Source organism: Rhinolophus sinicus, linkage group LG01, assembly GCF_036562045.2.
Source record: "Rhinolophus sinicus isolate RSC01 linkage group LG01, ASM3656204v1, whole genome shotgun sequence".
In the NCBI taxonomy this organism is placed as follows: Eukaryota; Metazoa; Chordata; class Mammalia; order Chiroptera; family Rhinolophidae; genus Rhinolophus; species Rhinolophus sinicus.
Window position 1 is genome coordinate 20651456 of NC_133751.1, and position 12375 is coordinate 20663830.

Genomic DNA, 12375 nt, shown 5'->3' on the forward strand with positions numbered 1-12375 from the left:
TTTGTTTCAAAACAAAAAGTATTGATACCCTAGCTTTGTGTTTGTTTCGATTTTCATGAAATACTTTTTCCATCTCTTTTAGTCTGAGTGTGTCTTTCGATTTGAAATGAGTCTCTTGAAGGCAGTATATCTAAGGGTCTTGTTTTCTTATCCATTCAGCCACCCTATCTTTGATTGGAGCATTTAATCTATTTATTCTTAAAGCAATTGGTTATAGATATGTAGTTATACCATTTTCTTATTCACATTTTTTATCTCTTTTTCTTTCTCTTAAATAAGTCCCTTTAACATTTCTTGTAATACTGGTTTGGTGGTGATGAATTTCATTAGCTTTTTCTTGTCTTTCTCACAAATAAGCCACATGAGACATTAATTGAAGTCATCATGATAACTGTCATTTTATCTACTCATACACAAGAGACATATGAGGTCTGACAATTAAGGTCGCAAACTCATCCTAGAAAAAGTGTTACATACCTCACTGCTGAATATCACTACAGTCACCTTCAAAGTACTACCTTGGGAAGCTATACACTGACGCCAGCACCTAGTCCACCCTTCAAAGCAATTTTGGAACTCCTTTTCTGGAATGGCCATCAGAGCTATCATCATATTACTCTTGATGTCCTGAATGTCATCAAAATGTCTTCCTTTCAATATTTCCTTTATCTTTGGTAAAGAAAGAAGTCATTGAGGGCCATTTCAGGTGAGTAGGGAGGGTGTTCCAATACAGTTATTTGTTTACTGGCTAAAAACTCTCTCACAGAAAGTGCCCTGTGAGCTGGTGCATTGTCGTGATGCAAGAGCCATGAATTGTTGGTGAACAGTTCAGGTCGTCTAACTTTTTCACACAACTTTTTCAGCACTTCCAAATAGTAAACATGGTTAACTGTTTGTCCAGTTGGTACAAATTCATAATGAATAATCTCTCTGATATAAAAAAAAAAAGGTTAGCAACATTGTTGTAACAAAGTTTGGGAACTTAATTGTCAGACCTGTATTTTTCTTTGTACCTAACAGAAAGCTACTTCTTTCCCTGGGGTGACAGAAATTAAGCTTTATTTACAAACATCTTAAATTTTTAAATTACTACCCTTTACAAACCCTACTTTATTTTCCATTCATACTGTGAAGTAAATATATGTTATTAGGGCATGTTTATTTTAGAAAAATAATATGCTATAGAATTAAGTGCATTGTTCAGCATGGGATCTACTTATGGCATTTTATATTAAATGATAGTTATAGAATGGCACAGTGTTTTCTGGAGTTGAATTCTAACAGTGTTAGTGAATTTTAGTACAGCCAGAAAATTAATACCAGATATTTCAGTAAGTATGGATGGATGCAAACATTATTTCTAAGTGATTTTTATCACTTAATTAAAAGGTAGACCAAAGCAACCTAAATATTTTAATTATAAAGAAAAATGTATCATTAAGATTTGACTAAATGCTTACCCGCTTACCCTGTTTTCCAATTATATCCATGATTTTAGGGTCTAGAATTCATTTGTAGATGCTCACAAGCAACAATCTTTATTGGCTTTTATCTATGCTAAGAAAATTATACTTGCTATTAACTAAATTTTGTGTTCCTTTGTTTTTCACAAATTACAAAAAAAGCACAACATTTTGCTTGTAAAGGCATGTCAGCCAATAAATTACTTTATTTGTATAATTTTAAACTTTCTAAAGAATGTCTGACAGCTTTTCCAATATAGTGTGTCTTGCATCCTTATCCACATTATTTATTAGTAGTCTTTTAACCAAAGTTTTAAAAAGTAATTTCCTAAAAAACTTTCGATAGGCCACTGTTTAAAATGATTGCTTACTTGAACAAGTGCCTACCAAGCTATTTTCTATAAAGAAACTCACAAAAACTTGTTCCACATAACTGATAAATCACAATAGAAATTTGAAAGAATAAGAGAAAACATTAGTTGGAGCTCTTTCAAAAGCTTCACAACAGGTCAACACTAAAACATAATAATTTAAAATGGCTAACTATACAAATCTGTTTCTTTTATTTTCACAAAAGCACTTAGAGTGTCATTTAAAATTTCTCCAATATAAAATTGTTAATGCATATAAAATTATGCATTCATTTATTCAGGAAATAAATTCTGCTCTAATTATTTAAATAAAACTTGATTAAAATATTTTCATAAAGTAAAATTCTAAAGGTGTCCATGATTCTATAATTTTAGCCTAATAGCAAAGTATCCATTGCAAAAGGCTTCTTTAGTGTAGCTTATGAATAGATATGTAATAGTTTTCACAATTCTTGCTCTTACTTTATAAACCCTTTAAAAAAAAAAAGCTACAACCATTTGTAAATCACTTAAAAATGGTGAGATGAATTCTCTGTGGAGCTTTAAAATACAAGATGTTCATTTCTGATGTAATGCATTAACCTCATGGCACAAGATCAAAATAACAGTTCTTCACTTCTGGTAATTCAACTGTATGAGTGGGTGTGTCTAAAACCTTTATGCAAAATTCTCATTAATTTGATTATAATAATTGAAAAAGTTGGTCCTAGAAAATAGGGATGAGTGACATCTACCAGGATATTTAACAACATCATTATTTTCTGAACCTGATAGATTTTTTAAAATTTTAAATTAATTCTAGGTACAGAAGACCCAGCTCCAAATAACAGTTAAAGTTATACTTTAGAAAAAAATAAAAATACTGGAGTCTTCATATTACATGTAGCCACAGAATCAAATGTTTGCTATAATTTTTGCTATTCTATTTTATACAAAAATTTTATACCATGAAATTATATTTTTCAACTCTGGTACTATACTTAAAGAGAGAAAATAAATGTTTATTCAAATTTAACACAAAACTATAATAAAACTAATAGGAAAGTTCAGTAATATGGGCAATAAAATGCTTGTGTATCAAAAGTAATCAGTTTATAAATGAAATGAAAAAGAGTTTACTTATAATAGCAATAAAATATGTGAAGCATTTCAGAATTAACTTAATAAATAATAGGTCTTGTGTACAAGGAAAGATGGTATAAAATTTTCCTAGGGGAATTTAATAAGATGAATGAGTAAATGAATAAGCACATCATTTATGTTGTCTCATTTATGAACTTCATTTTCTACGCCTATCCCTTTGGTATGATGTTATGCAGTTCATTCACAGGACATTCAATTTTACCCCTGAGGATATCATTCTCTTGAATAAATTACTACTAATAACTCCCTCATGAACTACAGATACTTATATCCAACAGTCTTTCGAACACACTCACCTGGAGTCCTAGAGCTATCTAATATTTAGCATAAGCAAAAATGAAACAACTCTTTAGAACTGTGTTACAGCAATGAAAACCATGAATCTTTTTAAAGTGTGCATAACACCTTTATACAAATAGGCAATATATGAAGCTATAAAACAAGTCAAAATAAATCTCAAAAACAAAATTATACAGAATAAGTTTTCTCATCAAGATGTCACTGTGTTGCTATGAAGCACAAAAGGTAATTAGTTTTCTATAAATTGAGAATTAAGAAACTTACAACTAGTTAATCTACAAGTGAACAAGTAAATTGCAATACAATTAGAAAATATTTTAATTGAGTGAGAATGCTAATATTAAAAATCATGATGTGAGATCAACTAAATCAGAAATTATAGGTAAATTAAAAGATATACATAGAGACGTCATCAAAATGGCAGTGTGAGGTGAGCCTCTGTAAATCTCCCCTGGAATTTACAACTAATCGAACAACTATAACTCCACAAAGGACTCCCTGCACAGCAGACAAGCAAGATGAAGAGGCCCACTACTGAACTCACCTAAAGGTGGGTGAATCACATGAGGGGGGGGTGCAGGGAAGGAGGAAAGGGAGAAGTGCGGACACGGAGCTGCGCGGACACAGGACGCATACCTAGCTCAGTGCTCCAAGCTCGCTGCATCCCAGAACTACCACAGCTGCGGGAGAGGGAAGAACTCGGACTGCTAGGGCTCTGCTTATGGCCCACAGGGCTGAGGGGACAGCATATAATATGGCTGAACCCAACGCTCATGGCAGAGACTTCAGAGAAAAGACTAAGGAAAGAAGGCTAAAAACAGTGGTTTAAGCCCGCACTGCCGAGCAGAGAACGGAGCCTTAGGCACTGAGACTAGCCGCCCCCTCCCTACCCTCCCAGAGCTCGCCACGCCCCAATCTGCCCAGTGCTAGAAGCGGAACAGTAGCAATGTCAGATCAAAAGAACAGAATATTTGCTGTTCTGAGAACTGTGGACCGCAAACACAGATTTGCAGCCCAACTAGTTCTGGCAAAGGGGAAGGAGCCGTGGAAGCAGGACTGGCTGTGGTGGTGGTCGCTGCCATTGCTCTGAGCCACCTCTCACAACTCACCCTGCCCCTGGCCCCACCTATCTGGGCGGATCCCTGCAGGAGTAAACAACTGCTGAAACATACGGGCTCTGAATCTGGTGCAGGAAGAGCTTTGGAACTGCAAAAGCTCTCCACATACCCACACGGACATTGTGCCCTGTGACCCAGGAGAACTATTAACAGAGGAGAAGCCCATCTCCCAGGGAATACCCCCATTGTGTGAGAAGCAGGAATAGTGCAGAGAAAACATAGCATTACCATGTGAGAGAGAGAAAAAGGCTGCAGTCAGAGAGAAACAAAACATTCTACCAACAAGTACTGGAAAACAAAGAAAAGGAAAAGAAAGGCCTCTTCCTATCAACCTGTTGCAGAAGCCACTCCTGTAGATGTCTAGGAAGAGAAATAATAAATCAGTAATTGCCATGAATAACCAAGGCAACAAGACAGCTCAGAAAGAAAGTGAAAATTCTCCAGAAAAGGAACTTAAAGATATGGAAATATGTGACTTAAATGACAGAGAATTCAAGATTGCAGTTCTGAAAAAAACTAAACGAGATGCAACAAAATACACAAAGGAAGGTTAATGAACTCAGAAACACAATCAAAGAACAACATGAACATTTTATGAAAGAGACTGAAATTTTAAAAAAGAACCAAACAGAATTTCTGGAGATTAAGAACTCAATAGAAGAAATTAAGAATGAAATAACCAGCTTTGACTCCATCAGAAAGAGCAATATAAGAATAATGGGCATACCAGCAGGTGGAGAAAGAGAGAAGGGAACAGAGAATATATTCAAACAAATTGTTGATGAGAACTTCCCAAACTTGTGGACAGAACTGGATCCTCGAATCCAAGAAGCAAATAGAACACCTAATTACCTCAACCTCAACAGGCCTTCTCCAAGGCACATTGTATCGAAGCTGTCTAAAATCAACGACAAAGAAAGAATCCTCAAGGCAGCCAGGGAAAAGAAGACGGCAACCTACAAAGAAAAGCCCATTAGATTATCATCAGATTTTTCAGCACAAACTCTACAAGCCAGGAGGGAGTGGAAACAAATATTCAAACTATTGAAAGAGAGAAATTATGAGCCAAGAATAATATATCCAGCAAAGATATCCTTTAGATATGAAGGAGGAATAAAGACCTTTCCAGACATACAGAAGCTGAGGGAATTTTCTAATACACAGCCTGCACTACAAGAAATACTAAAGGAGGCTATTCGACCACCATCAACAGGGACAATGTGTGGCAACCAAAACATAAAAAGGGGGAGAGTAAAGGCCAGAAGCAGAATATGGGAATGGAAAAAGTGAGTGTGCTGAAGAAAATAGAATACTCTAAATATCAAACTTTCTTTTACATAAACTTAAGGGTAACCACTCAAAAAAAATCTAGAACTGAAATATATACTGTAATAAAACAAGAAACAGAGGGAAACATCATAGAATACCACCACACAGAAATAATAGACAACAACAAAAAGGCAAAGAAACAATGGAGACACAGCCTGACCGGAAAACTAAAGATAGAATGACAGGAAATCCTCACATATCAATAATCACCCTAAATGTAAATGGACTGAACTCACCAATAAAAAGGCACAGAGTAGCAGATTGGATCAAAAAACTAAACCCAACCATATGCTGTCTCCAAGAGACACATCTCAGCTACAAGGACAAGCATAGACTCAAAGTGAAAGGGTGGAAATTGACACTCCAAGCAAATGGTACCCAGAGAAAATCAGGTGTAGCCATAATGATATCAGATGAAACAGACTTCAGGGTGAAAAAGATAACAAGAGACAAAGATGGACATTTCATAATGGTAAAGGGACTATACAACAAGAAGACATAACAGTCATCAATATTTATGCCCCCAATCAGGGAGCACCGAAATATACCAAGCAACTACTAACAGAACTAAAGGGAGAAATTGACCAAAACACAATTATACTAGGGGACTTAAATACATCATTGACAGCTATGGATAGATCATCCAAACAGAAAATAAATAACGAAATAGCAGCCCTAAATGACACATTAGATGAAATGGACATAATTGACATATATAGAGCACTTCATCCTAAAACATCAGACTATACATTCTTTTCTAGTGTACATGGAACATTCTCAAGGATAGACCATATATTGGGACATAAAATCAGCCTCAGCAAATTTAAGAAGATTGAAATCATACCAAGCATATTCTCTGATCACAAGGCTTTGAAATTGGATATCAACTGCAAAAAGATAGCAGGAAAAAACACAAATACATGGAGATTAAACAACATACTTTTAAAGAACGACTGGGTCAAAGAAGAAATTGGAGGAGAGATCAAAAGATACACAGAAACAAATGACAATGAAAATACATCCTACCAAAATTTTCGGGATGCAGCAAAAGCAGTTTCAAGAGGGAAATTTATATCATTACAGGCCTATCTCAAGAAACAAGAAAAATCCCAAATAAGTAACCTCATGTTACACATGAAAGAACTAGGAAAAGAAGAACAACTGAAACCCAAGGTCAGCAGAAGAAAGGAAATAACAAAATTCAGAGCAGAACTAAGTGAAATAGAGAACAAAAAGACAATAGAAAAAATTAATGTGACAAAGAGCTGGTTCTTTGAAAAGATTAACAAAATTGAAAAACCCTTGGCAAGACTCAGATAAAAAGAGAGATAAAGATAAAAAGAGAGAAAACACTAATTAACAAAATCAGAAATGAATGAGAGGACGTTATCATAGTCACCACAGAAATACACAGGATCATCCAAGAATACTATGAAGGACTATATGCCACCAAATTCAATAACCTAGAAGAAATGGACAAGTTCTTAGAGACATATAGCCTTCCTAGGCTGAACCATGAAGAACTGGAAACTCTAAACAGAACGATCATCAGTAACGAAATTGAATCAGTTGTCCAAAATCTCCCCAAAAGCAAAAGTCCGGGACAAGATGGCTTCACTAGTGAATTCTACCAAACCTTCAAATAGGATCTAATACCAAGCCTGCTCAAACTCTTCCAAAAAATTGAAGAAGAGACAGTACTCCCTAACTCATTTGATGAGGCCAACATTACCCTGATACCAAAACCTGGTAAGGACAGCACAAAAAAGAAAACTACAGACCAATATCTCTGATGAATACAGATGCAAAAATCCTAAACAAAATTCTAGCAAATCTAATGCAACAATGCATTAAAAAGATTATTCATCACGACCAAGTGGGGTTCATCCCAGGCACAAGGATGGTTCAGCATCCAAATCCATCAATGTGATACATCACATAAACAAAATAAAGGACAAAAATCATATGATTATATCAATTGATGCAGAAAAAGCATTTGACAAGATACAACATCCATTTATGATTAAAACACTTAATAAAATAGGTATAGAAGGAAAATACCTTAACATAATAAAGGCCATATATGACAAGCCCTCAGCTAATCTCATAATTAATGGTGAAAAACTGAAGCCCTTTGCTCTACATTCAGGAACATGACAGGGCTGTCCCCTATCACCTCTGCTTTTCAACATAGTGTTGGAAGTCCTTGCCAGAGCAATCAGGCAAGAGAAAGAAATAAAAGGCATCCAAATTGGGAATGAAGAAGTTAAATTATCACTCTTTGCAGATGACATGATGCTATATATAGAAAACCCTAAAGACTCCACCAAAAAGCTCTTAGAAACAATCAACGAATACAGTAAAGTTGCTGGCTACAAAATCAACGTACAAAAGTCCATTGCATTCCTATATACTAACAATGAAATCTCAGAAAAAGAAATACAAAAAACAATTCCTTTTACAATTGCAGCAAAAAGAATAAAATACCTATGAATAAACTTAACCAAGGATGTTAAGACCTATATGCTGAAAACTATAAGACATTTCTGAAAGAAACTGAAGAGGACACAAAGAGATGGAAAGACATTCCGAGCTCATGGATTGGAAGAATCAACATAGTTAAAATGGCCATATTACCCAAAGCAATATACAGATTTAATGCAATCTGCATCAAAATCCCAATTGTATTTTTTAAAGAAGTAGAACAAAAAAATCATCAGATTTGCTTGGAACCACAAAAGACCCCGAACAGCCAAAGCAATCTTAAGAAAAAAGAACAATACTGGAGGTATCACACTCCCTGACTTTAGCTTGTACTGCAGGGCTACAATAATCAAAACAGCATGGTATTGGCAGAAAAACAGACACCTAGACCAATGGAATAGAATTGAGGACCCAGAAATAAAACCACACAATTATGGACAGATAATTTTTACAAAGAAGCTAAAAACATACAATGGAGGAAAGACAGCCTCTTCAATAAATGGTGCTGGGAGAATTGGATAGCCACGTGCAAAAGAATGAAACTGGACTGCTATCTGCCACCATGTACCAAAATTAATTCAAAATGGATCAAAGACTTAAGCATAAGACCTGACACAATAAACTGCATAGAAGAAAACATAGGTACTAAACTTATGGACCTTGGGTTCAAAGAGCATTTTATGAATTTGACTCCAAAGGCAAGGGAAGTAAAAGCTAAAATTAATTAATGGGACTATATGAAACTTAAAAGCTTCTGCACAGCAAAGGAAACCATCGACAAAATAAAGAGGCAACCAACTGAATGGGAGAAGATTTTTGCAAACAGTGCCTCCGATAAGGGACTAATATCCAAAATATACAAGGAACTCATGCAACTCAACAACAAAAAAACAAACAACCCAATTGAAAAATGGGCAGAGGACCTGAAGAGACATTTCTCCAAAGAGGACATACAAATGGCAAATAGACATATGAAAAATGCTCAACATCACTAATCATCAGAGAAATGCAAATAAAAACCACAATGAGATATCACCTCACCCCAGTCAGAATGGCTATCATCAACAAGACAAATAGTAACAAGTGTTGGAGAGGCTGTGGAGAAAAAGGAACCCTCATACACTGTTGGTGGGAATGCAGACTGGTGCAGCCGTTATGGAAGGCAGTGTGGAGGTTCCTCAAAAAATTACAAATAGAATTACCATATGACCCAGCAATTCTCTCCTGGGTATCTACCAAAAAAATCTGAAAAAATTTATACATAAAGACACGTGTGCTCCAATGTTCTTTGCAGCTTTGTTTACAGTGGTCAAGACATGGAAACAACCAAACTGTCCTTCGATAGATGAATGGATAAAGAAGTTGTGGTATATATACACAATGGAATACTATTTGGTGGTAAGAAAAGATGATATAGGAACATTTGTGACGACATGGATGGATCTCGAGAGTATAATGCTGAGTGAAATAAGTCAGACAGAAAGAGCAGAGAACCATATGATTTCACTGATATGTGGTATATAAACCAAAAACAACAAAAGCACAAGACAAAGAAATGAGAAACAAAAACTCATAGACACAGACAATAGTTTAGTGGTTACCAGAGGGTAAGGGGGATGGGGGTGGGAAATGAGGGTAAGAGGGATCAAATATATGGTGATGGAAGGAGAACTGACTCTGGGTGGTGAACACACAATGGGATTTATAGATGATGTAATACAGAATTGTACACCTGAAATTTATGTGATTTTACTAACAATTGTCACCCCAATAAATTTAAAAAAATGTAAACAAGCCCACAAATCTAAAAAAAAAAAAAGATATACATACATATATTGGAAATGAAGAAAGATAAAAATATAGGACTGAAGTATGGTTTTAGAAAATTAGAAAAGTGTCAGCAAAATAATCTCAAAAAGAATAGCAGAAAATAAATAATAGACATAAGAACAGAAATAAAGTAGAAACAAAGTAGTGAACATTATCAAAGCCAAGAGTATGTTCTCTGAAAATATTATTACTTATGCTAAATCTCTTAAGAGCTTGATCATTACATAATATTATATCTGGAAATTTTGGTCTTGTAGCGTAACACATCTCAAATCCACATTTTGGATTATACATTTCACATTATTAGAACATTTTGTTAAAATTATTCTTTTTTCTAAATCTAAAAATAAGTAAACCTTTAATAAATAAATATTTTAAATATATAATTTCTGTAAATTATAAAAATCTTAAGGAATACCACTCAGCAATAAAAAAGAATAAAATATTGCCATTTGTGACAATATGGATAGACCCAGTGGGTATTATGCTAAATGAAATAAGCAAGACAGAGAAAGGCAAATAGCATATGATTTCATTTATATGTGGAATCTAAAACACAAATAAACAAACAAAGCAAAAACAGACATTAGATACAGACATCAAACTGATGGTTGCCAGAGGGGAGTGAGTTGGGGGGATAAGTGAAAAAGATGAAGGGGAATATTGTCAGTAATATTGTGATAAGTTTGCAAGGTGACAGATGATTACTAGAATTAGTGGGGTGATCACATCACTATATTGCATGTACACCTGAAACTAATATAATATTGAATACCAACTAAACTTTAAAATGATTTTAATTATGTATAATCCTAATAAAATATGAAATGTCAGGAAAAATGTTAGATATATCACAGGGTTGATTTTCTTAATATTTAATAACTCTGGCAAAAATAAAAATGTGACCATACAAAATTATCAAACATTATGAATATGCATTTCAACAAAGGGGAATTACAAATTAGGGATAAGCTTTAAACACCTTAGTAATCTAGAAGTTAAAATTAAAGCAACAAAAGCTATGAGACCACAAATAGGCAAAGATGAGTTGAGGACTGGGCTATAAGAAATAAACATTTTTTTAGGCAGTTAGCAAAAGCAAATTGGTGAGCAAATTGAAAAGCCCCAGGTTGCAAGATATGGCATCATGTAATTGTCATTCTCATCAAGGGTTTATCAATTTTGTGAATCTTCAGTGAACCAACTATTGTCCTTGATGGTTATCCCTGTGTGTTTTTTTATTTCATTAATTTATGCTGTCATCTTTCTTGTTTTCTTTCTTGTTTCCATGTAATGAAATTTTAGGTGGGCATGAAATTCTTAGTTGTAGTAGTTTTCTATTGCTGTGTAACAAAATACCAGACTTAGTGGCTTAAAACAGCATTCATTCATTAGTTCAGAGTTCTGTAAGTCAGAAGCCTGGGAGAGAGCACAGACAGATACTCTGCTGAGGGTCTTACAGGCTCAAATTAAGTTGTTGACTGGGCTTCATTTCTTTTTGGAGCCTCAGGGGAATTATTCTCCTCTAAACGCATTCAGATTATTAGCCAAATTCAGTCCCTTGCATTTGTAGAATTGAGATATCCATTCACTTGCTGGTGACCAGCTGGCGAGCTTTATCTCCAACTAGACACTGCCCCATTCCTTGTCATATGTCCCCCAATTTCAAAGCCAGCAACAGAGAATGTCCTTCATGAGGAACCTCTCATGCTTTAAGTTTCGTCATCAGAAAGAGTTCTTTTAAAGGCTCATTTGATAGGTCAAGTACACCCAGGATAATTTCCCTTTCCTAAAGTCAATATGCCATATAACTTAATCACTAGCTCATTATATTCACAAGTTCCAGGGATTATACATGGAGTGTACTCCACAGGGTAGGAATCTTTGAGGCAATCTTAGTATTCTGAGAATCACACTGATTAACAACAAATAACGGGGAAAATGCTTAAAATAATATATTAAACTAAAAATCATATAATGAACACACGTACACATATCACTGAAAATAATTACATTAAAACAACACCTCCAATAGGGGTCTAATGTCCAAAATATATAAAGAATTCATACAACTTAACAACACCAACAAAAACAAACAAACAATCCAATTAAAAAACAGACAAAGGACGTGAAGAGACTTCTCCCAAGAAGACATGGAAACGGCCAACAGATATATATGAAAAATGCTCAAATTCACTAGCTATTAGGAAAAGACAATTCAAAACTGCAATGAGATACCACCTCATACCTTCTAAAATGACTATTATCAACAAGACAAGTAATAAAAAGTGTTGGAGAGGTTGTGGAGAAAAGGGAACCCTCATACACTGCTGGTGG